This window comes from Balaenoptera ricei, chromosome 17 (assembly GCF_028023285.1).
Source record: "Balaenoptera ricei isolate mBalRic1 chromosome 17, mBalRic1.hap2, whole genome shotgun sequence".
Taxonomy (NCBI): domain Eukaryota; kingdom Metazoa; phylum Chordata; class Mammalia; order Artiodactyla; family Balaenopteridae; genus Balaenoptera; species Balaenoptera ricei.
The window spans coordinates 14,406,614-14,433,072 of NC_082655.1; the positions used below are offsets into that span (position 1 = coordinate 14,406,614).

General features: G+C 40.6%; 1 protein-coding gene across 13 annotated transcripts in view; it reads left to right on the forward strand.

The window, feature by feature from the left end:
• The window catches only part of LRATD2 (LRAT domain containing 2), a 714,718-nt gene that overhangs the window by 607,421 nt on the left and 80,838 nt on the right, over nucleotides 1-26,459 (forward strand). For 10 of the 13 annotated variants that reach the window (XR_009498431.1, XR_009498437.1, XR_009498433.1 and 7 more), the window contains 2 exons: nucleotides 2,667-2,783; nucleotides 5,801-5,987. The gene's annotated coding sequence lies outside the window, so the exon portion shown is untranslated. Of the gene's footprint in view, nucleotides 1-2,666; nucleotides 2,784-5,800; nucleotides 5,988-13,139; nucleotides 13,203-26,459 lie in introns of those variants that run through there. The other 3 variants (XR_009498438.1, XR_009498441.1, XR_009498436.1) reach the window with 3 other exon arrangements.

Consider the following 26,459-nt stretch of genomic DNA (forward strand, 5'->3'; position numbering starts at 1 on the left):
GCATTAAGTAGAAAGATAATTGGAACTGTGTATGTGGTCCATCATAGGAAGCAGAATCATCTTCAGTGCTTATTAAAATGCAGATTCCTTGGCCTTTCTCCAGACCGACTGTCTCAGAATTTCTGGAGATGAGACCGAGTAATTTGCATTTTTAAAAGATGTTCAGTGATTCTTTTGCACCCTCAAATTAGAAAACTACTGAAATAGATCATTCAAGACTATTTACTGGCCCAGTAGCAGAAAATGAGAACAGCAGCTGGGTACAGGACAAACTAAATTTTCTTAATATAATGATTTTCACAGTAAGTGTAAGCCTTAGAGCCCTTGGACAAGTTCTAATCAATAGAGGCAGGTGTTGTGGGAAAGAAAACTGAATTTGGCTGTGGAAATTTTAAGTTCCTACCTTGCCAGATCATACAGAGAAAATAACTTATATTCTGAGCCTCAGTTTCCTCATCTAAAAATGGTGAAATTAATTTCTGCCTTATAAGGTTATTTTAAGCATTGAATAGGATTCAGAGGGTGGGACTTTGAAGAAGGTAAAACTCTATGCGTAGAAAAGCATGTGCCTTTTGTTTGATGTATGTTTTCATGAATTCTCACCCATGCATCACCACTAGTAGGACCTCAGCTATTTGTAAACGTCAAAATCAAGTCCATGACCGTGAGGTCTTGACAAGTTGAGTTCTCAATGCCCTGAGAGGCCAGTTTCCTATTTAATCTTGTTGCAAAAGATGGATGGCTGTAGGGTATCAAGCTAACTGCTGCCAAGGAGAGGAAACAGGTAAGAGCCATGCAAACTTGTAGCCATCCCTACACTCTTTAGTTTCCCCATTATATTTTCTCCTGTGGGTTCCAAAGCTGGGGCCATCACCATCCCCTCACCCCAAAAAAACCCACAGATTATTCTCTGAAAAGCAAAAGTTATCTTTATGTATTTTCTGAATGATATGCTAAGGCATAGCTCTCATGAAGTGTTTTTTAATTATCTTACCCTGGAACATTTTATTGTTGAAATATTTACTGGACACCTAAACATACAATACAATGAGGTTGATTCTACTATAAGAACACCCCGAATTAAGTGAAAAATATCATTACTTCATCTTAGCTTAGACTGGCTTTCACTTCCTTTTCCCCTACCCAGTGTTTCCTCTTGTTCTCAAAGTGCTTGTAGATGCATTCCATTTCTGTGGTCAGTCAGCAAGAATTTCCCCATAAGGAATCCTGCTTCTGAAAGTGGTTGAATTATTCTACCCCAAAATTCCCTTTATCCTCCTTCACTGTGTTCTCTTGGCACTGGAAAGGAATGAGTTTAATTCAGCTAGGAATGAGTTTTGCTACTTTCTTAGGGAGACAGGCTAAACCATCCAGCATGTGCTTATATGGATCTTAAGAAGCAAAGAGTCTTAGAAAACAAAAAAATGGATGAAAATGGGAAGAGAAAAGAAAAGAACTTGCTCATACTGAGCACCTTCTACACAGAAAGCACTAGATTTGTTGCCTTATTTAATTAAAACCCTGCTTCCCCCCCGACTCCCAACCATAGGCTTTAATGTTAATCTCTCCTAGCAGGTCCCCACCTTTGGCTGCACTTACAGTGGAAATTTTATTTTGTTGGAAAATCCATCCAAAGAATGGCAGAATGAATTTTTTAACACAAACAGAACTTCCCCATAACAACCACTTATGCACTATCATTTACTGGTCCCCTTGGGCAGATATCATGTAATATATGCAGGAAGACCTGTTGCATAACACCTTTGTGGATACTTAAACTGCTGACTTTACTATGATGACTCTGACTCCACTCATAGTCAAACATAATGCTGAAAGGACTCTCACAGATCATCTAATCCATTACTCGTTCCCCCACTTTAGAGATGAGATAACTGAAGGCAACCTAGCAAATAGGCAGCCCCCATAATCTTTTTATTTCTCTGTGCATCAGCAGGTACTTAAAAGGGTAGAGAAATTCCCAAAACCCACCCACCAAGAAGGAGTGATTCAGTCTGATATTTCTAGGACTTCTGTTTAACCTTCTATCAAAACCTATTTTAATTGTTTATATTGATTTACCCACTTGTTTACATCGATTCTGGGGAACAGTCAATACCTTAGCCCGGAGCAGAATCGAGATGCATCCAAATCATAACCAATGGGCAAAATTGGCATGTCCTGCCCCATAGCTGAAACCACAGCCATTTGAGCTTAGCCTCTAGGGGCAGGCATTCCCAACATTATTGCCATCATTCTCATTCTTCAGGGTCATTGACAGATATCACTACACAGTGCTCAGGAGTAAAAAGAAAGCAAAGATGGGGGGGGGCGGGTAATCCATGTTTTTACAAAGAGAAGTGGAGACCTGATGACACCTAGAGCCAACAATAATATGGAACCAACCTCCTAATTCTTGGGTTAGAGAGTTTTATTTTCCAAAAGTTTTCTCACTGAAGGAAAGCAGAGTCACTTCCTGGCTAAGCCAAAGGTCATTTTATATCTGGGAGGAAAAGAAATCCACTGAGGCTATTTCGAAAGCACCTAGGGTTTTTCTTGGGAAGACATAACAAGGAATCTCACAGAAAACCCAAGACTTCAACACAGATAGATCTCACAGGATTGGAGCTGGGAAGTTGGAAATTTCAGCTACTTTTTCTGTCTTGCAGAGACCAGGTAGTGTTCCTGAACTGCTTTTCTCTGGCATCAACTCCTATCTCTCTCAGCTGTCTTGTCTGATCGGGACCCAGCCCAATACCTGAGACTCAACTTTACATCACTTCCAGGTGAGCACCTTTAATATTCTGACACCTCTGTGTCTCTACATTCGCTTGTACAATGATTCACTTTGGGTTCTGTGTCTTTCTCTGGTCCAATCAGCAATGGCTGGGGATGGGTTATGAGGCACCCAAGGAAAACAATTTCAAGGGTTGAGTGTGAGCAGATCAAACTAGAAGGGGAAGTTGGATGGCAAACTGATTGTCACCTTCAGTGTAACATTCAACTATGTAAGTGGATTTTATGAGATCAGTTATTCATGGTTTCCTCTTCACCTCTTGCCTCTGCTTCTCCTTTTCTTAAAATACCAGAGAATAAAAGAATCAAGGGATAAGCCAAAAGTAACATTTAGGATTCCCCTAAGTAAACAGTAAGTTCATGACTCTGGAACAGAAGAAATACATATGCTTCCTTTAACACACACACACACACACACACACACACACACACAAAACACATCTATCCCATGTACTTAGCATATACAAATACATTGATAAATACTCAACAAGTATTCACTGAATGACAAATAAATGAATGAATGAGTGAATGAACAAATGAACAAATAAAATGTGTATGTTTGTGTAGATGTAAGTTCCTGTAACTGGTAGTATTACAAATTTCTGCAGAAATGTTTTGCCCACGTGTGATTAACTTCTCTTCCCTTCCATTAGTGTAATATGGAGAAGCAACCTAGTGTAGAGATAAAGAGCATGGACGCTGAAGATAGACTTCCTGGGTTGGATTAGTGTGACCTTGAACAATTAACTTCTTTGTGCCTCTGATTCTTCATCTTGAGGATAGGAATAAAAATAATAATATTAACCTTAGAGGGCTGGGGTGAGGATTAAAAGAGTTAATATACAAAAAGTTATTGGAAGAGTTTCTGGCATAGTAGGTACTGAAAAAGAATTTATTACAAAAAAATAATAATTTATTATTACAATAAGACAAGTGAGTTGTTTCCATAAATTTAATGTCATTCAACAAATATTTATTGGTATATGTACATCACAGATATGTGAACAATATACATGTATATATGTATACACATAAGTTACAGACATATATATATATATATATATATATATATATACACATATACACACACTTAGATATACATGTGTGTATATCTACCTATCTATATAGTATGACCTTATGGAATATAAGGATTAATCAGGGAATCCGGTGAGGGAGGTAACAGTATAAGAATAACCCAAGAGGTTGAACTGAAAAGAAAAATGCTCCATAAAAGTACCCATAAGATTATGAGAAATAAGAATAGGAGATAAATTCTGCCTGGAAATTATCTCATGTATTGCTCAGAAACTCCAATGGTTAGGGAAAGTTTGCCAGTTTGTACAAGAACTGAGGTCAAACCTGGACTGACAAGAGCCCACTCACAAAGAAGCAGGGATGAGAGGCAAAATAGGAGTAGTAAAGGCCTGTGTAAGGCTTGGGGGATGATTTGGAACCAAATCCTGACCTGAGAATCATAGGGCCTTGTCTGGGAGTTGAATTTGATCCAAAGAAAATAATGCATTCCTCTCCAATTAGCATGTTGAGTAGAGTTAATTTTGGCTGAGACAAGCCCAAAATGTGGCCAGGCCCTAAAATCAATGAATTACACTTCTTGGCCAAGGATAATAATTTGGCATTGCCCCTACCCAATGATCCATCTCTTACAACCTCCCACAGTCTTTCCTCACCCTGATCTGCTCAAATTCCAAGTGCAGCTATTAGCTATCAAGAGACATATTGATCTGGGAGGTGACACTGTGGAGGAGCCCTTTCTTCTTTCCTCCATACAAATATGAGGACATTGTCCCCTGTCTCCTCCCATTTAACTGAATTCTTTACTTTCTGCTTGTGTCCATGGACTCCAGAAGAAATTATCTTCCTTAGACTATTCTCACCCTATAGGGTTTCTTTGTGGAGTTCAGGGGAGGAGTTTGTGTAAATAAAAACCTATTCCCAGTTGATTCTCAAGGTCATTTCAGGACTGCCACATCCTCATTTAGAATTGATCTGCCATGAGTATTCACTCTGAGTGTCTCTGTCTCAATCTCTAAAGCTCTGTCAGGGTCTGAAAGAAGAAATCCCAGTGTGTTTAAGAACTACATATTTTAAAATGTCTCTATCCCATTTAATAGAGTAAGAACAGAAAAAATGAGCTAGCTGGCCTGAGGGCTGGAGAAAAAGTTGTAAAGATTGTTACAAGGCCTGATTCAAAAACAAATATCATATAATGAAAACAGCATGGTTTCTAGAAATCAACACACCAGGCTCTGCCAATTACCACCTGTGTGGCCCTAGAGGTGTGACTTAACAAATACCTGCCCCAAAGGACTAAAACGAAAATTCAGTTACACAATGTTTGTAATTACCTAGCTCAGCGGGGCTCCCAAGTTTGCCTCTTCCTTCTTAGACTTCTTGTGATAAATGAAATATTCAGCAGAAACAAAGGACCTAGAGAAAGGAAGAATGGCTGTGATGTGACCCAGGCAAATGTGGTAAATTTCCAGTCATTATTCATTCAAAAATTCTTTATTGAGTTCCTACTTGGAGTGGTTTTCAGGCCCAGTATGGGATGTTGTAGGACATACAAAATTGAGAAATAGACATGGATTCTACATTCAAGAAGCTTAAAACCTAATACATGATAAAAGATGTATATGCAAAACATTAAGGTATAGGTCAGATCATAATCTGTAAGGTAAGTCAGATTAGACCTAGAAGAGATACCAGTAATTACTTTGGGACTTCAGAAGATAAGAGTTGGTATATAGTTGCTACAGATAAAGAAAGAACTGTGGGCTGGAGATAAAAACACACAGGTGTCTGACAAAGCATTTAAACTATCCTTGAAGGACTGAGTTAGGGTCACTGATAGGAAATTCCATCTAAAAGAAATGCATAAAATCATAGCTAAACTTCCAGGTGTTGAGGACCTACCATGAATCGAGTGTTGTGCTAAATAAACACTTTTCAAGCATTTTCTCATTAATCCTCTCCCTGATACTGCAAGGAAGATACCATAGCTCCTGTTCACATAAGAAGAAACCACCTCTGAAAGATTGAATGACCTGCTCATGGTCCCACGGAGCTGAAGAGAGCTGTGAGCTGAAGCCCAATTTGTCTGACTCTGAAGAACCTGCTCTGAATCACTCTACTGCACACAGAAGAAAGGAAAGGCAGGATATGCAAGGCAAACAGTGAGTAGCCCAACTTGGCTGGAGTTTAAGGTATTTAAACTCACACAAGAAGAAGCACATGGGAAAAAAGAATGGGGAAAAACTTGAGAAAACCCCGTATGTTAGCTTAAGAGTTTTGGCCTTTGTTTTGTATTTCAGAACTAATTCAGGAAAGCATACACCAGAAAGATAGGTATGTTTTCCATTAAGGAAGGCTTTAATCACAAAGACAAAAATAAGAAAGGAAGAACAAGTAAGGGGTCTCTCTAGCAGGAACTCTCTTATAACAACAAATGGATCAATCAAGAGAGGCTGGCGGTCCAGTTGTTAAGACTCCATGCTCCCAGTGCAGAGGGCATGGTTTCGACACCTGCTCAGGGAACTTAGATCCCACATGCCACACAGTGCAGCCAAAAAAAAAAAAAGATAGGCTAGGTGATGCTCCAATTACAAATAACCCCCAAGTATCAGTGGTTTAAAACAATACTCTTGCATGTCTACTGAGGGTCCACAAGAAAGCTCTTCTGCACATCACCTTACTCTAGGTCCTTGGCCACCAATGCCAATTCTGGCAGAGGGCAAGAGAGCTCTGGATGGTCTCGCAACTGTATTTAAAAGCTCCAGCCAGAAGTAACAGGCATCACTTGCATTCCAATTCATGGACCACCTGACCACAAGGGGATGTGACCCTAAGTTATGCGCAGAAATAGAAAAACTAGAATCCTGAAGAAACGGCACTCATGGCTATGCCAGCAAACCTGAAGTCTGAAACTACCCAGGGTTTTTTGAAGATCTCCTGTGCTGTCTTCTCTAGAAATGAATAACTGAGGGGGTGCAACCAAATGTAACCTCACACCGCCTGTTAGATTTGAATGAACATTGAGATTACTGTATAGTTTTCAGTATGGAAAATAGTGAAACGACACTTTAAAATGTCCAGCTAGGAAATGAGAACTCAGAAGGGAAACCTTAAGTAGAAGGGGGAACCCTAGTCTTTCTCTGGGGCTATGGTCTTGTGTCTGGACATCGGGGCATCCTAAAGATGCCCCTCACTGGGAAGAACTCAGCCAGGAGAAGGAAGGTAGAAAACTCATCCAATTAAGTCCCATTTGTTTATTTTTGTTTTTATTTCCTTTACTCTAGGAGGTGGGTCAAAAGTCAGAAAGAGAAAAGCAAATACCATATGCTAACGCATATATATGGAATCTAAAAAAAAAAAAAAAGGTACTGATGAACCTAGTTGCAGGGCAAGAATAAAGAGGTAGACATAGAAAATGGACTTGAGGACATGGGGTGGGAGGGCGAAGCTGGGCAAAGTGAGAGTTGCATCGACATATATACACTACTGAATGTAAAATAGTTGTCTGGTGGGAAGAAGCAGCATAGCACAGGGAGATCAGCTCGGTGCTTTGCGATGACCTAGAGGGGTGGTATAGGGAGGATGAGAGGGAGGCTCAAGAGGGAGAGTATCTGGGGACATGTGTATGCATATGGCTGATTTGCTTTGTTGTGCAACATCAACTGACACAGTATTGTGAAGGAATTATACTCCAATAAAGATCTATTTTAAAAAAAATAGCTCATCCAAGATGCAGTCTGTAGGGGAGTCCATATCATATGGATGCAGGTTATAGTGTGTGTGTTTCCATCCTGTTAACCCTGTGCATTCAGCAGCGTGTTGAATGTTTACATGTGTCAGCTGGGGCTCAGCTGAGTGGTTGTTTTCCTTATTTGGCTAGCGGGTATCCATGTGATTGCATTTAGTTAGTGGATCGGCTCAGGGTTGGGCTCAGCTAGAGACCCTGGAATGGCTAGGTTCCCCCCCCTCACCCTCTCCATCACCCTCATGGCCTCTTCTTTTTGATGTGGTCTCTCCATGTGGCTTCTCCACATGATCTCTCCAGCAAGGTAAACAGATTTCTTACATGGTAGCTCATAGCTCCCAAGAAAGCAAAAGAAGGAGCTTCTAGAACTTTGTAAGACTTAGGACTAGAACTTGCATGACATCACTTCACTGCATTCTGTTTGCTAAAGGTAGTCACCAGGCTAGCACACATTCAAGGGAAAGAGACTAGTCAAGGACATGGATACAAGAAAGCATGGATCAACAGTGGCTGTCAATGTAACAGACCATCACAATATGCTGAAGGTAGTAATCTTACAGTTACAGCCATTCCACCTCTTAGAATTTACAGTGCTTAGAAGATATAGAGATGAGTCTTAAGAAGAGACCCCATGACTACCTTCTAAGAGAACTTTACCCATATCTCTCATCCTCTACCATAAACATTCTACAAAAGTGAGAGAAATTAACTCATAGGCCCTCTCAGAAGACTAAGCTAGTTCTTCCCAGGCATATCCTTGGAAAAGAGCCGAGAGCCAATCCACAGGAGAAATGAGAAGGATAATGCCTGGTCACTCACCTTGGTAAACATTCTCAGAAACAAATTATCAAAATCTGTAATCCTGGTTTCATGCACTTAAGGATGGATCAGCTCTAATCCAAAGTGAAGGATAATGAGAAAAACAGTAATGAGAATTCTGGAGTGGAAGGGAACACAACTTTCCTGCTTCCAGAGGGGCCAAATAATTCCCACCAGCCACATCCCAAGGAGAATAACAAAACTGGGATAAAGAAGGGAGAAGTGGGACTTCCCTAGTGGCGCAGTGGTTAAGAATCCGCCTGCCAATGCAGAGGACACAGGTTCTAGCCCTGATCCGGGAAGATCCCACATGCCGTGGAGCAACTAAGCCCGTGAGCCACAACTACTGAGCCTGCACACTAGAGCCCACGAGCCACAACTACTAAGCCTGCGCTCCATAACTATTGAAGCCCGCGTGCCTAGATCCTGTGCTCTGCAACAAGAGAAGCCGCTACAGTGAAAAGCCCGAGTACTGCAACGAAGAGTAGCCCCCACTCACCACAACTAGAGAAAGCCCGCACGCAGCAACAAAGACCCAATGCAGCCAATAAATAAATAAATAAACTTACATTAAAAAAAAAAAAAAAAAGAAGGGAAAAGCCACCACCACCTTTATAGAAGGGATTTGAACTTGGACATGACAAAGCAGGGGGGTAGAAACAGAGATGGTAGAAGTTAAGTTTATTTGATGATGTTGTTTTAAAATAAACCCAATTACATATTTTAGTGGATTGTCCTGATAGTCTCATTTTAGAAACTAGTTATCCCTTATCTTCAACCCATGAGATCTTAGTGGCTCTCTGCTTTCCTATCTGAAGAGTTAAGATTAAAAACTCCTGTCAAGAGCTGGAAAGTAATAGAGTAACCTAGGGTTCCAGGAGAGTCTGAAATTGAAAGAATCCTGCTGTGTTTTTAATCTTTCATTTCAGAATCAGTGTGATTAGGTGGATGGTCAGAAACTGGTTATTAGATGTATTAAAGTTCATCCAACTTCACAGCAATGTACATTGTAACTCTAACGTTTGCAGAAATAGAGGGAGGAGCGTGCATCCTCACTGCCACATTTATCAGAGTCTTATCAGACAACACAGGAGCCCTGTCTGCTCTAAGTTGAGCACTCAAGCTTTGACAACAGGAACAAACATGGGGATTTTGTAAAACTTGTTGTGTCAGTTAAGGTCCCAACAGGAAACAGCATTCCACTCAAAAGGATTTAACTAAAGAGAATGTATGAACTTTGATGGAATTAAGAGAATGAGCTAATGATGTGGAGGCACTCAGAGACTAGCAATGGGTCATCACCACCCCTTCGGTTGAAGGGACAATGGGAGGAAATAGTGTTACCCGTGACACCTGAAACCATGGAGAAGAAAATACCTGCAGAAACTCTAGTATAGAAGGATGCAGTCATTCTCCAAACTGCAACACTGAAATAAGGGAGAGGTGAGGATATCAATAACCCAAACTTCCTCTCCTCAAACCCCTCAGACTCTCCAGTCTCCTAGTGGTGTATTTCATTGGCCAGGTCAAACCATAAGCCAGAGGACAATGGAGCCCTTAATAGAGTCCAAACAAATCAGTCTCCAGAAACACACAGAGCTGGGTGGAAACAGGAGAAAAATGAATTAGCCAAGTGGGGAGATAAGCATCAATGGAAAAAAACAGCACAATTATAAAAAGTGGGAGGGGGTGGAGAGTAATTACCATGAGTCACAGCCACAGAGATTGGAGTGTAATCAACTCTTTAAAACACTTAAAATTATATTTGAAGATTCACAGAGGAAAACACTGAAAATAATTTCATTCACTTCATATTACAGACTTTTACATATTACAGAAGAAATTATGGGTGGAGTTTAAGAGTCATTGTGGAACACTACTTAAAGGGCAAAAGCTTCTAACTAAAGGATCTAGCACCACCAAGCTGTGAAAATTTCACCTTCAAAAATCATTATTATAATCTTACGGTTAATTGAAACAAGTTGTACCTGTGAAAGCCTATTAGTTCATAATAATACTCCAGAGAGGAAATGAAACACTAAGTATAAAAAACTGCAAGTGTAAAACAAAAGAATGATGAATATTTAATTTTTTAGGAAATTTGGAATATAGATATATATGAGGATTTTGTTTCTTCTTTTCAGTGAACATCTACTTATAAAGTTTCAATATGTGCTATTTCTTTCTTTGTTAGTGGAGAAAGTGAATACAAAGAATGTGAGACAAACACTCCTAGGGATTATATACAATAGCTAAGTACAAAGGTAGCTTAAATTGTGTTCCAAAATTATAAATAAGGCTCGTGTTCTTAAAGAGGAGAGTTAACTATGCAAATTCATTCCCTCATCTCCAAGGAAAAGAAACATCTGATGGCTAATTAAATAAAATAAAACACACATTAGTAACATACATGTTTAATAATACAAGCAGATCAGGTTGATTAATCAATACTTGCTTTGCATAGTTAATTCACATACAAAACAGTCCTTGGCATCTAGGAGTTCGTCAGTGCCAGATCTTTTAAGTTTACTCTTTACATAAAATATAACATTTGTTTAAGAATGGCAACTCCAGCTGATTTCTATTTTAGAAACACACTAAGAAAATTTTATGATGGTTTAAGACCCTTGTTCATGCTTATTAATGACTCGTACTTGCCTAGAAGCACATAGCAATGAGTGGCGAAGTGTTTTAATAAACTAAAAATCCCAAGAATGCAGCACAGTGCCCAAATCATAGCAAATGTTCCATAGATGTTTGTTGAATGAAAGGGTATGACACTGAGTACCAGTAATATTAATAAAATCAATAAAAGCTAACATACACTTCTAATATCTCCCAAAGGATGTTCTCAGACCTCTTAGCATTTTTTCCTTCCTTTTTACATCTTTAGTTAAAAAGATTATTTCTGATTTCTGAGAAGAAAGATGATAAAAGTATGAACTAAGCATTCCTCAGCCCCCTAACCTTACTGAGATGGTAGATCTTTTACATGCATTCAGTGGTGAAAGTTGTCTTTCAAAAAACATCTATGGAGCACCTACAATGTTCTGTATTCTTCACTAAGCTCTGGGATGCAAGGATGGGTAAGATATAAGGCCCTTGGGGAGAGAACATCTCAAGGTCAACAACATTGAATACCATGACTTCAAGGAGAACATGATCCAATAAAAGAGGCAAGACATACAACAGTAAATGTATCCATACAAGGAATATCTAGGTGCCCTAAGAGCAGTACAGATTGAAAGCACTACAGGATCCCAGAGGAGGGTGAGGTTACATAAGCCAAAGTACCTGAAACCAAATACCAAATATGCACTGTGCAGATAAAAAGCTCATTTCAATTCTGACACGGCTGTTTTGTGTTTACCATTTCAAGGCTACCATGAAATAGTTCAGCAAGAACAAATTCTATAATATACCCTAATGAACGTCTCAGACAATTGAAATCCTTCTTTGGTGTTTGACACTTGTCCCAGGGAAAGCCTGCCACGTGTCAACTCTGACAGAACACAAAAGCCAATGTTTAAACATTCCATCTCCTCAAGTTGTCTTTCCAAAATGCACCCAATTCGTCTTGTGTGAGGTGAAAGACGTGGTCAGATTTCTGAGTGATGAAATCATTCAGAAGGAATCCAGCTACCACATGCAAGATATTGCTATATTAATATTTGATTCAAGAGAATGTGGGACCGGTCATCAATAATTCAAATAATTCAGTCATCATTTAATATCAGAGACGTGGAGTGCGCCCGACTGTTGTATTAGTTTACACATTAGAGTGACTAAGATGTAACGTGTTATTGCCACTGTCACATTTCTTATGTTACATGATGACAGAATGGCTTATGAGGACTGAAATGATACACGTATTCTGCCACCCAGATTCATAAAGCAGTTGGGAGCAACTAAGCCAGCCCTACTGGAGGAGTTGTAAAAAGAAATGTAGATTAGGATTCTGTTTTAGTTTGGATTCTTCTAGAAGAATCAGTCCCTGAGATGGGGATTCAAATGCAAGTCAAGTGCAAGTAGAAGGTGAAGGAAATACTAGCAGGGGAGTGGATGAGACAAGAGAAGGTGGCCAAGTGGGAGCACGGTGTCTGAATGTCTAGACTTCAATCCCATTGGGTCACTCTGACAGTCAATGCAAAGTATGCCCAAGGGATGAGGAAGCTAGGGTGTTTATACAACAGCCCCCATTAGTGATTGGTTGAAAGCTGCCCCTAGTAGCACTAGGGGCAGCTTTCAATCCACCCACAGGCAGGAAAAACATGCTTCAGAGAGAAAGTTCTCAAGCACAGGGATGGAGGGGTTGGCAGTTGGAAATAGGGGATATGGCAAGGCACTGGTGGGATCTGTCACCATGTCACAACAACTGGCTCCTTGTCTTGTCCCCCTCACCCTAATAGAAGGGAAGAGAACCAATATTCAGTACCCACTACATTATACACACATTGCACGTCATAACATCTAATCCCTAAATAAAGGCATACACTTTTTCCAAGGGAATGAACTAGATGTCAGAAGAATAAGGGACTTACCCAAGCTAGCCCAGCCCCAGGAAGTAAGAGGACAGAGACTCAATCCTCTCCAACCTCGAAGCTGACACCTTTCCAATGAAGGGCATGCAAATTCCCCTGTTCAGCCGCACCAGGCAATGCTAAGTCACTTAGATGCAATCTGCAGACCTGAATTTTGACTGGTGGTTACCAAACATCTCCAGTTTTGACTTTGTTTTCCCCCTGCCTAGAATACCTTCCTCCTTTTACATCTGCTTATTGAAGTTGGGCTGCTGGTGAGTCGAAAGCCAGCCTTTAAAGAAGACAAGGGCTTATTAGATAAGCAGAGCGAAGCATAAAGAGACATCCCACGTGGAAGAACAGAATGAAAGTGGTGCTGATACTTTTAATGAGCTTCTTAAGTAATTCTCACACACACCAGAGTTTGACGACAACATCCACAAGCAAAAACCAAGAGGTGAGGATGTGCGTGAGATGCTCAGGAAAAACAGGGTGATTCCTTTGTCTGTAGCTCTGGAGGAAGAGTCCTGTGGGTACGCAGACACCAGCACTAGATGACCTTTGAAAGCAAGGCTACTGACTCTAGTCTCCTTCCAGGGACAAAAAAACACTCTTGTGGGTTTCTGAGCCGGGAAAGTGTCATACACAAAGTAATCAGGAAGATTAATCTGGCAGCCATAAACCAAATGGATTAGAAAGGGAGGATTGGAACTGGAATGCAGTCACAAAATATAAGGAGCTTTTAGAAATTTCCCTTGGATCCCCAGGGCTTAAATTTTTGCTTATTCATTTTTTGCTTTTCTATCCTACATTAAGGACAAGGCAAGCTAGCTTTGCTCAAATCTTGAGCTGGGTTTCAAGGACTTACTCTTGGCAAAGGACACTCAGAAAATTCCTTCTCCTGGCTTTGTGGAGTATAAAAATCTAGCCAGTCTCATTTCCCTCACTTTTCACTCATCATTCTGGTTCGTAAGAGACTTTCAAGAAGTATTTTCTCCTTATGATCGAAAGTGGCTATTTTTTCATCTCTACTGTGATAAGCTTTTAAGTCAGAGCTAAAAAGTTCTGGTGTCTGGAGAGCCAAGATGCTAAATGTGGAAACCCATTATTTCATCTTGCCAGCTGAGTCTCAAAACTTTCTCAGGTATAGTGGCCCATGAAGCATGCCTCAGATGCTAATGCACACACATGCACACAAAGGCCTGGCTTTTGCCACTGTCAACACCCTGATGACACGTCAGTCCTGCCCTTTAGCCAAATAAGGGGTTTGGTTCTCAGTCCTAAGGGCCATTAGGAAGACAATTCAACAAATGTAAAAGAACAGGACTGTGTTGTTAGACTGGACCTTTCTAGACTTTTAATGAAACTCTAATTTGAAATCCCATATCCACTTGGATGCCAATCAATGGGGCAACTGCCAGGAGCCAATATTACCCTTTCACTACTGATGAAAGTCCAGCTTTTTGCTAACTAGTGATTGGAAGAGCTGTTTATTGCATGGAGAAAGTGACTATCAAATAAAGACTAAAGATCATTTTGACTGGCAATTTTCCAATTTAAGTAAAACTGAAAAAAAAAAAAAAAAAAAAAAAAAAGACGTAAGCTGAGACTGGAGAAGTCCCTGGTGTCAGGGAAATTAGATCAAAATTGTTGGGAATTTTCAAGGCGCACTTAACCCTCTCTTCTTCAACCGATTCTGAACAAATTCAAAAGTAAGCTCGTGAGAAGCAGGTGGAGTATTAAAATATCACCTTTTCCATCCTACCACATGTGTCACCTCATCATCAAGATCCTGGATTTAAGTTCTCTTTCTTGTATGCACGATAGAAATCAACAACGGTGTAGAAACAAGAGAAGGACTTAATAGAACCTTGTGATTGAAATTATTTCCATTGTTGGTGAGTGTGAATGGTGGAAATGTGCATCCACGTGGTCTGGAAGAGTGAGAAATATATCAAGTGAGACCTTATAACAAGACTAAATCTTGTTGATTTAGGCACGTGTTGAGGGCACGAGTGGCTGACGCAGGCTTCTGAAGGACACAGGAGGGGCTCAAACTGAGTGGATAGCAGAGGATGTAGATGTATTTCAAGCTTGCTTACCCCTGCCATTTCATTCACTCAGCCTTCAGCAGTGATTTTGCCTAAATAAGCAACTCCAGAAGATTTAAAAAACAAAAGCATTTTGGTGCGTTTATTTTAAGGATAGACCCGTTTCCAGTCCATTGTTACATGCAACAGATGTACAGCAAGGATGGATTTGTTACTAGACTTTCCTTTACAGCCTATAAATGTGTGTGGCTAATTATATAACCACCTGAGGTTGTACAGAAGGAAGTAGCTCCAGCTGGAACTTGCACCAAGACTAAAAGATGCTTGGCAGTGGCAATTATAGATTCTGATGGCCAAGGACTGGAATGGCTTGGCCTATTTTCCCTTTTCGGGTTCCAAACTACAGCACGGGTGCACAGAGGTTGCCCATGCCTTAAAATATTTCTGCAAGGGTGAGGCTGGCAGGCATGACTGGCCTATTTCAGTTCTGGAGAAATGGTTCAGCTCCTTATGATTCAGGATTTCTTTGGATTTGACCAAAGGAAATGAATTTATTTGATTTCTTTATTATTGATTTTCTTCCATTTTATTGAGCTCTGAAAAATATTAAAAGATAATTATTAAAAATAGGGAATCAGATGAAGGCATTCAAAAGGTCAAACTTCCAGTTATAAGATAAATAAGTACTAGGGGTATAATGTACAACATGATTAATATAACTAACACTGCTGTATGTTATATATGAAAGTTGTTAAGAGTGTATATCCTGAGTTCTCATCACAAGGAAAAAAAAATTTTTTTCTTTTCTTTTATATCTATATGAGATGATGGAAGTTCACTAAACTTATTGTGGCAATCATTTCATGATGTGTGTAAGTCAAATCATTGTGCTATACACCTTAAACTTGTACAGTGCTGTATGTCAATTATACTTCAATAAAACTGGAAGGAAAAAAAGAGCGCAATTTTTTTTAAAAGGCAATTATTAAAAATAGGTGTGCCGTGTATTAGTTATGTCAATAATAACAGCTAATAGACTTGCACTCTTTTGAGAGAGGAGGGAATGAACTCACAGGCACACTTGGCCAGGAACAACCTAGAATTCAGTCCAGACACTGAGTCTATTCAGAGGTTTTCCACCACATCCCAGAGCTCTCTGCCCGTCAAAAGCTTGCTCTCGGCACCTAGGAAATCTCATAGTTCATTAATGATGGAGAATGTTACCTAGATTATTTTATGAAGTTGTGACCGTTAGGAGCAATAATACATATGGAGACTACAAGTTTCATGTGATGTAAAACTTCTGAAAATCTGAATGCCATTACAAGACCAGATTTTTCCTGTTTTTAAGGAGGGTCTTCTCCTTACACATCTACAAAGCAAACCAGAATAATAACCTCCCTCAGGTCTGGCTGTGAAAGACAAGGAAGGTGTTAATTTTGTGTGAACCTAAGGTCTGTGTGCTTCTTTTGAGATATTGAAAGCAGCTTGTGGCCTATTGCTTCTCTTTGAAATGGTTATTCCAACACAGAGCACACCACTTTCTGAAAACCATTAGGCAGTTTTGAAAACATGATGAGGTCAGACATCTGCTCATGCCATCCTAGTTATGTGAAGATGGAGAATATTCTGCCCTGAACACCTTTGGTAAGCCGATTCTAGGAGAAATGTATGGTTTATCATTCAGGGTACATTTAAGGTTTGCCAATCACATTCACTTCAGGCTTAGCTATTATTCTCCATCACATTCCTTGGGGAAAAAATGAGACATTATTCCTATTAACATTATTATTATAAGATCATAATTCCCATTGATAAGAAGTGCAAAGTCCCTAAAAGCCACTTTATTTATCCAAGTTTCCAAAGCAAGTGTTTAATTAATTGAACAATAAGGCCATTAGACTGAGGTGGCCCTAATGCTGAGGTAGCTCTAGGTAAGCAAACCAAAACCTAAACCTATAAATGCCTCAAGATTACAAATCAAAGAGCTAAGGACAGCCAATCGCAAACAGCCAACTAGGCTTTAAGCTACAGCCAATCAAATAAATTCCTTTCTTTGCTTCTGCACTTTATGTAAGTCTTTCCCCTGAATCAGGTCATGAAGGGCTCCTAACCACTTCTGGTTTGCCACCGCCCTATTCAAATTGATTGTTGCTCACATAACCCTTTTTTTCCTAACGTTTTTCCCCCAGAGATAACTGACATACAGCCCTGTATAAATTTAAGATATATAACATAATAATTTGAGTTACATTCATTGTGACATGGTCACCACAATAAATTTAGTCAGCATCCATCATCTCATATAGGCACACAAAAAAAGAAGAGATGTTTTTTCCTTGTGATGAAAGCTCTTAGGAGCTACTCTCTTAACGACTTTCAAATAAAACATACAGCAGTTTTAAGTACAGTCATCGTGTTGTGCATTACACCCCTATTACTTATTTATCTTACAACTGGAAGTTTGCACTCAAACTCTTAAAATTTTTACTATGCCTCAGTTTATCTTTTAACATGAGTTAGAAGCAAAATTGGAATTTCAAGACTCAGAATTACCATTCCGTTTAAATCAAGCTGACAGAAATATATTAAACTGCTGCTACAGGTCTAATGGTAGGGTAAACATTGAGAAATATATTTTTAAAAATAATGAAATCGGCCTCTATCCTTGACACAAGTTCTAATCTGGGAGAAGACAAAAGTTTAACAAAAACAACTGGTAGAAAATGTAAGACAGATGATTATCAAGTACAAAGCACTTTGAATGTCAGAAAATGGACGTTCCTAACGTCTGTTGATTCTGCTCCTGCTGCGCTCCTAGATCACCCGGCCGACTTCACCTTGGTACTTCAGGCATCCAGCCCCCTCCAGCCTTTCCTGGATTATCAAAACTTTCCTTCCTACCCTCAGCATCCATCTGTTCTCCAAAATAGTCACCTGACATCTGGTCCTGCTTCTTTTCTAATCTATTATCGCCAAAATATTATTTCTAAAATACATTCTTACCATGTCATTCCTCTAATTAAAAATGTCTGGGTACTTCCAGCTATAGTATAATGAAGAGCTCAACGAATCATCTCCGTGCGTGTGTGTGTGTGTGTGTGTGTACTCTCCCTCTGCCTCCCTCTTATAAGGATAATCGTGATTGCATTTAGGGCCTACCTGAACAATGCAGAATAACTTCCCCATCTCAAGATCCTTCACTGGGAACTCCAGGAGGACTCACGCCAAGGAGGACTTCCCAGAACTTCTGCTGCCAGTGTCCTTGTCCCCATGGTGAGCCACAGCCATCCCCCCGCCTCTGCAGGAGACCCTCCAATACGAGCAGCCGTGTGGCTGACAGGGTCTTGGTGCTCCAGCCGGGTGTCAGGCCTGTGCCTCTGAGGTGAGAGAGCCAAGTTCAGGACACTGGTCCACCAAGGACCTCCCAGCTCCACATAATATCAAACGGTGAAAGCTCTCCCAGAGATCTCCATCTCAACTCTAAGACGCAGCTCCACTCAACACCCAGCAAGCTACAGTGCAGGACACCCTATGCCAAACAACTAGCAAGACAGGAACACAACCTCACCCATTAGCAGAGAGGCTGCCTGAAATCATAATAAGGCCACAGACACTCCAAAACACACCACCAGACGTGGTCTTGCCCACCAGAAAGACAAGATCCAGCCTCATCCACCAGAACACAGGTAGTAGTCCCCGCCACCAGGAAGATTACACAGCCCACTGAACCAACCTTACCCACTGGGGACAGACACCAAAAACAACGAGAACTACGGCCCTGCATCCTGCAAAAAGGAGACCCCAAACACAGTAAGTTAAGCAAAATGAGAAGACAGAGAAATACACAGCAGATGAAGGAGCAAGGTAAAAACCCACCAGACTAAACAAATAAAGAGGAAATAGGCAGTCTACCTGAAAAAGAATTCAGAGTAATGATAGTAAAGATGATCCAAAATCTTGGAAATAGAATGGAGAAAATACAAGAAACATTTAACAAGGACCTAGACGAACTAAAGAGCAAACACACAATGATGAACAACACAATAAATGAAATTAAAAATTCTCTAGAAGGAATCAATAGCAGAATAACTGAGGCAGAAGAACGGATAAGTGACCTGGAAGATAAAATAGTGGAAATAACTACCACAGAGCAGAATAAAGAAACAAGAATGAAAAGAATTGAGGACAGTCTCAGAGACCTCTGGGACAACATTAAATGCACCAACATTCGAATAATAGGGGTCCCAGAAGGAGAAGATAAAAAGAAAGGGACTGAGAAAATATTTGAGGAGATTATGGTTGAAAACTTCCCTAATATGAGAAGGGAAATAGTCAATCAAGTCCAGGAAGCGCAGAGAGTCCCATACAGGATAAATCCAAGAAGAAACACGCCAAGACACATATAATCAAACTAAAAATAATTAGATACAAGAAAAAATATTAAAAGCAGCAAGGGGAAAACAACAAATAACATACAAGGGAATCTCCATAAGGTTAAGCTGATCTTTCAGCAGAAACTCTGCAAGCCAGAAGGGAGTGGCAGGACATATTTAAAGTGATGGAAGGCAAAAACCTACAACCAAGATGACTCTACCCAGCAAGGATCTCATTCAGATTCAATGGAGAAATTAAAACCTTTGCAGACAAGCAAAAGCTAAGAGGAGAAAAGGACTTACAAAAACGAACCCGAAACAAGAAAATGGTAATAGGAACATACATATCAATAACTACCTTAAATGTAAATGGATTAAATGCTCCAACCAAAAGACATAGACTGGCTGAATGGATACAAAAACAAGACCCATATATATGCTGTCTACAAGAGACCCACTTCAGACCTAGGGACACATACAGACTGAAAGTGAGGGGATGGAAAAAGATATTCCATGCAAATGGAAATCAAAGAAAGCTGGAGTAGCAATTCTCATATCAGACAAAATAGACTTCAGAATAAAGACTATTACAAGAGACAAAGAAGGACACTACATAATGATCAAGGGATCAATCCAAGAAAAAGATAGAACAATTGTAAATATTTATGCACCCAACATAGGAGCACCTCAATACATAAGGCAAATGCTAACAGCCATAAAAGGGGAAATCGACAGTAACACAATCATAGTAGGGGACTTTAACACCCCACTTTCACCGAAAAGTTGTGTTAATTAAAAGTACTAATTCCCATAAAATAGGGAGCAGAGGGCTTGGAACATCATTAAGTATGAAATGACATTTACCCCATTTGCTCGAGACTCCAATACATAACACCTGAGGAGGCCAAGCCGCCCAGCAACTAAGCCTCACTGCTCACCATGTGCAAATTCAGGCTGTAAGTGCTGCTACCCGAGGAACACAGGACAGAGAAGCTACCTGGGGGGAAATGAAGCATGCCTGCTTATGAGGATTTGCAGCCAGGATGACAAAGCCCTTCCAGTAGAATACCTGGACCCTGGGGACATTGCAGAGGGGTCCCTTGAGGTTGCTACAAAGAACGTTAAATAGGACAGATAGACAGAGAAAGCAGATCAAAACACAAAGGACAGGAGGAAAGGAACAAATCACTGAGCTAGAGAACAGTTAACAGCCCCTGGCGTAAATAAGTTGTAAGATTTCACCTAATTCTTTTGCAAACCTGTACGCATTTCTGTTAAAAACCAAATGGGCAATAATTAAGATAGCAATAGAAATAAGTGCATGACCTGCTGATGATAAAACAGGGGTGAACTGAGTGCCTCTGCCTGGAGAGACTGAAGGATTAGACAGCTGGCGGCTGGTGGTTACTTATCAACCTCCAAAACTAGTACTAAGAAACGTTTATGTGATAATAATAACAACTAATGTCCACTGAACACTTGCTATGTGCTTTGCCTGGGTTATTTATTTATTATTCACAATCTTAATGAGAGTCCACAATTATCCTTACTTAACCATGAGGAAACTGAAACCAAGAGGGTTAGCAGGTACTGAATTTAAAATTAGAACTGGTTCTATTCAGTCTTAAAAATGAAGCCATTTATTATAGCTCTGTGTACATCCTCTCTCCCCCAGAAGTAGTCTAATAACACATCTTCCCACTCCTCTCCTCCCAAAAACCCTGGCAGTAGTCGTTGTTTCTGGCATTTCCTTAGGGGATCTGCTTTTAGAATATTCCAATTTCACTCTTGCAAAGTGCATTAGTCACTATGGAAACAGTTAATTCATTGATAATAGCGGAGATCTTTTATTAATAAGGATACAACAGCATATGTGACCCATAATTAGCAGCTCTGCATAGAAAGGCATCCCAGAGAAAGTGTATAGCATGATAGGATTTTGGCCTCTACAATCTGCTGCAGGATGTAAATACAGGGCAACCACTCTTGGAGAGTCCATTTGGTAAATCTTCTGAGGATTGTTAAGTACTGGTCTCCCCAGACCTCATTTCCCAAACCTGCCACTTGCACAGAGGCAGCGAGCAGACCTCATTTCCCAAACCTGCCACTTGCACAGAGGCAGCTCGCTGCCTGCTGAGCACAAAGTGGTCTCCATCCTCCCCACTCCCTCATCTCAGAGGGCTTTCAAGTGACTTGTGAGATGACCAAACAGTTACTGGGCCTAATTAGCTCCCCTGCCAACAGGAGCACTCCCTCCCACACCCCACGGCCTTCCACACAAAAGCTGCAAATTGCTTTCCAACCTTTGAAGCCATCCCAGGAAGTCCTGGAAAGCACTAAAGAAGAGCTTCCTAGCTGTGTCTTTAGTGGTCAGCACCCTCTGATCAAAAGCCTGGGCAAAGAGCAAGAGAGCCAGCCCCTGATGGGCAGTGGCTTCGGAGAAGCGCTGATGCCCAGAGCTAATCAGGGCCAGCAGGGGAAGGACCAGGGCCTGAGTATAAAAGCCCAGCTTCTGATGCCTGCTGTGTGGATCTGGCCATTCAGACAAAAGTCAGTGCGGAGTCAAAGCTGGATCCTCCCCCTCTTCCTTTTCCTCCTCCTCCTCATTCTCTTTTTCCTTCCCTGGGCAATGTTGACCTGGCTTCCATGCTCAGAGGGCAGCAAAATCAGGACAAAAAAGCTTTCTGCTTCTGAATCACTCCTTCACTTCCTTGTCTGCAGCCCCTCTGTTTTCAGACAGGCTGCATCTGAATTCTGGCTCCAACACCGACTAGCAGTGTGACTTTGGACTGATTCCTTGACTCTCCAAGCCTCAGTTTCCTTGTCAGACTGCCTGGTTTGCATTCCAGCACCATCACTTAGCAGCTGGAGATCTTGGGGAAGTTACTTCTTTCTGTACCTTGGTTCTCACACATCAAGTGAGGATAATAACAGCACCTGTCTCAGAGGCAGGAGCTGGAACCCACGGGGGCTACCTGTGAGTCTGCAACCGCAGTGGGAGGGGCGGGATGGTGGGAGCTGGAGCCATGAAGGAGACATAGCCACTGCTGGTGGCATCCCTCTTTGGCCTAACCAGCATCCAGTAAGCCAAAGAGCCCGGGAAGCACAGTTTGCAAAGGTCCATCCTCTGGGGTGCAGAGCAGCGCAGGAAGGATGCATCTGAGGGCGAACAGGCACAGGACTGTATGCTGCGTAGGACCCAAAGGCTTGTCTGTGGGGCTAAATCAGGTAAGCCATGCAAAGCCCCTAGCACAGGGACTGGCGCCTTATAGGTGATCAATAAGTGTTATGTGGCAGTGAGTAGTTATAATGGCTAATTTCATGTGTCAGCTTGACACGGAGTGCCCAGATTAAACATTATTTCTGGGCACATCTGTGAGGATGTTTCCAGAAGATACTAGCACTTGAATCAGTGGTCTCAGTAAAGCAGATGGCTCTCCCCAGTGTGGGTGGGCATCATCCGATCCTTTGAGGGCCTGAAATAGAACAAAAGGGTGTCAGCTGGAAAAAAAAAAAAGTGCACAGAGTGAGAGTTGTGAGTTAAGTTTTATTTGGGGACTATAGCCTGGGAGACAGACTCTCAGAGAGCTCCGAGGAACTGCTCCAAAGAGGGAAGGGGGGACGTCAGTATATATATGATTTTAGTGAAGGGGGTACATGCAGTCAAGCACACATTTTGGGAAAAGGTTGCTGCTAGTCATGAGGAGTGGATGTCACTGATGATGATTTTAATGCTTTTCTAGATATGAGGAGATGCAAGAAATTGGGCTCATAAAATCTCCTGAAAATATCTAACTGTCTGAAGGACTGTTCTGCCAGTTTTTCCCAGAGCACAGAGTGCTTCGTTCCTGATCTCCACCCTAAACTCCTTTCAGGGTGTGTGGAAGGCCAGTGACTGCAGTAGCTGGTGACCTAATCCTTATAGAGGCAGGTGGTGAGAAACAGTTTTTAGTTGGCAAGGGAGAGGAAGGCGTTTTCACCCCTTTCTTCCTGCCTCACTGCTTGAGCTGGTTCATCTCATCTCATCTTGTTTCACCCTCGGCCTGGGATTTACACATCAGCTCCCCTGATTAGCAGGCCTTCAGACTTGGACTAAGTTATACCAAGTGCTTTCCTGTGTCTCAGCCTCCATTAATGCATGAGCCTATTCCTCATATAAATCTCTTTTAATATGTATCCTATTGGTTCGGTTTCTCTGGAGAATCTTGACTAGTGGAGCGGTCATAGCATTCATAGTTGTAGGGGTGACAGAACTATGCAGACAGCTAATCCCCATGGCCACGGGTGAGTCCCTGTCTGGCCTGAACAACTTTGTCAATCACTGTAATGCTGCCCCCCTGATTCTAGAGTGCAGAACCCCCTTCCCTAGTTCCAGCTGCAACCCAGCAACACACAAACCCAAAACATCCCTTTCTCTGCCTTTTTTCCTCTCTTGTTCCCAAAGCCCAGACTATTAATGAAAAGTGTCACAGAAATATGCCAGCCAGATTGATACCAGAATGCAGCCCACAATTGCTGCTATCATCTTGTGTTGCTGGAGCACTCTCCTCACCAGGGCCCCTCTCAGAAGATCAACCCTGCTTCTCTTTTACTGAATCAGGATCACAAAAAACATATCTCCCACAACTCAGCTATACGGTGCAGGACAGTGGTTAACAGTATAGACTGGGGAATTAGGTCTGAAACCTGGCTGTCCACAGACTTCCTATGTGACAGTGAACAGATCACATAATCTCGCTGAGCCTCAGTTTTCCCATCTGTGAAATGGGTGGTTCTGACAATTAAAAGAGAGAACCCATAGAAAGCAATTAGCACAGTAACTCATACATTATGTGCTTAAGTAATGTTAGTTATTATTTCCTATTATTGTATCTCTGCCCCCTTAGCTGTCTTGTCTTCTTTTATGCCTCTCTTAGGAGAAAATGTGTCCCTCCATCTTTACAAGTATAAATTCACTTCCTCTTCTCTAGTAACCTTTTTGGATTTCTATCAATTATCTCTGCTTCTTTTCAGTCTTAGTGTTTACTCTTTTCCTTCTGCATTCAAGTGATTTCTCTCCATATTTGTACATAATTGACTCGAAAAAAATACAAATAAACACAAGAAAATCTTCTTCCTTACTAATAAAGAAATAAATGTTAAAATCATTCCAAACATCTACCTTATATGTACCAAAATAATAAAAACAAATCCATTCATTTGTTCTTTTCTTCAAATGGCCAAACACCATGAGGAAAAATAAGTTTGGTGGTTGCCCTATAAAGTGGCACAATCTTTGCCGAAAGCAATTTGACAAGTGGTGACAGGAGTCATAAAAATGTTTACACTCTGATCCAGGAATATCAATTTGGAAAATTATCCCAAGAAATTAATTCTAAAGGAAAAATGAGTTCTGCGGAGATGTTTATAGCTGCCCTAAATATTACCACTTGAAACTAGAAACAGCTATTCCTAGACTGACTAACCTGCTCAAATACTGCACATACTGGGAGAGGATGTGGTCCTGAGATGTGGCAATTAGGACGGAAGGAAGAAGAAACGTACTGTGCATCCATTGTTACCATAACTGCTTCCAAGAACTCTATACAGACCTGAAATGGACCACAGGGTGATGTAAGGAAAAGGAAGTTAGAATCAGCTATAAAAATAGCAAAGAAACTTTGTCTCTTAAAGCCACAAAATAGAAATAGGCAGCAGAATTTTTAAATAATTTATGCTACAAATGGCTAAGTGTTCTTTGCTCTTATGTCATTCAGCTTGATAGAAAATTATTGTCATCTTATTAGGTGGCAAACTAAGAAACAGTGGCAAAATACAATGTCCCTGCTATCAAAAGCTCAGAATCTAGACAGCTACTCACCAGAAAATCGCTCTATTAGGAAAGAGGAAAGGATGGATTGTTCTGAAAACACCAAGATGACTGGGACCAGGAAAATGTTTTCCGGAGGAGGCACACCTGAGCTAAGAGGAGAACTTAATACAAGCAGAAACGGGGTGGGAAAGGAAATTTCAGGCAGAGAGAACAGCACTGAAAGGCAGATAATTTATGTAAAAGAGAGTGGAGCCTTCCAGAAACCGCAGGTTGTGCAATATCCTGGATCATGGCATCCTGGAAGGCAGGTGGAGATAAGGCCACCAAAGTAAGCAAGAACCAGATCAAGAAGGACCAACATGTTGTCAACTGTGAACTCCACACAGAAGGTTCTGGAAAGTCCTGAAAGACTTGAAGAGGAAAAGTTATATAATGGCAACTATTGCAAATAAGATGAGGAGTTACTGATGTCTAGGTGACTGGTTAATGTGAATAGTTTAATAGAGTGAATTTATAACCAAGGAGAAAAAGTCAATCTATTCTAAAAGAAGAATAATTTCCTTCCCCTCTGCCTACTAATATTCTTAAGCCATGTATCTTTTATCTTAAAACAAGAAAAACACATTTATTCAACCATGCTGCCTACTTTAACTACTGCGGCCCAGTTTTTTGGGTATGTGGCTGATACTTCCTACTTCTACACTTCCATTTATTTTTTGAGTTTCAAAAATTTATTACTCAACAACTATGTTATATGTTAACATGTAGTCAAATCCATTTTGTAAAGAAACTATCTCAGTTATACCTGTAATTTTATAACATCCAGTTACAAAATATAAAATAAGCAGAAAAAGATTTTGACAAAATTCAATATCCATCCGTGATAAAAACTCTCAAAAAAAGTTGGTATAGAGGGAACATATCTCAACATAATAAAGGCCATTTATGACAAACCCCCAGCTAACATCATATTCTATGGAGAAAAGCTGAAAAGAATTTCCTCTAAGATAAGGAACAAGACAAGAATGCCTACTCTTGCCACTTTTATTCAACCTAATACTGGAAGTCCTAACCACAGCAGTCAGATAAGAAAAAGAAATAAAAAGCATCCAAATTGGAAGTGAAGTAGTAAAACAATCACTATTTGTAGACTGCATGATACTGTATATAGAAAACCCTAAAGACTTCACACAAAAAAACTATAAGGATTAATAAGCAAAGTCAATAAATTTGCAAGATACAAAATTAATATACAGAAATACGTTGCATTTCTGTACACTAATAATGAACTATCAGAAAGAGAAAACAACC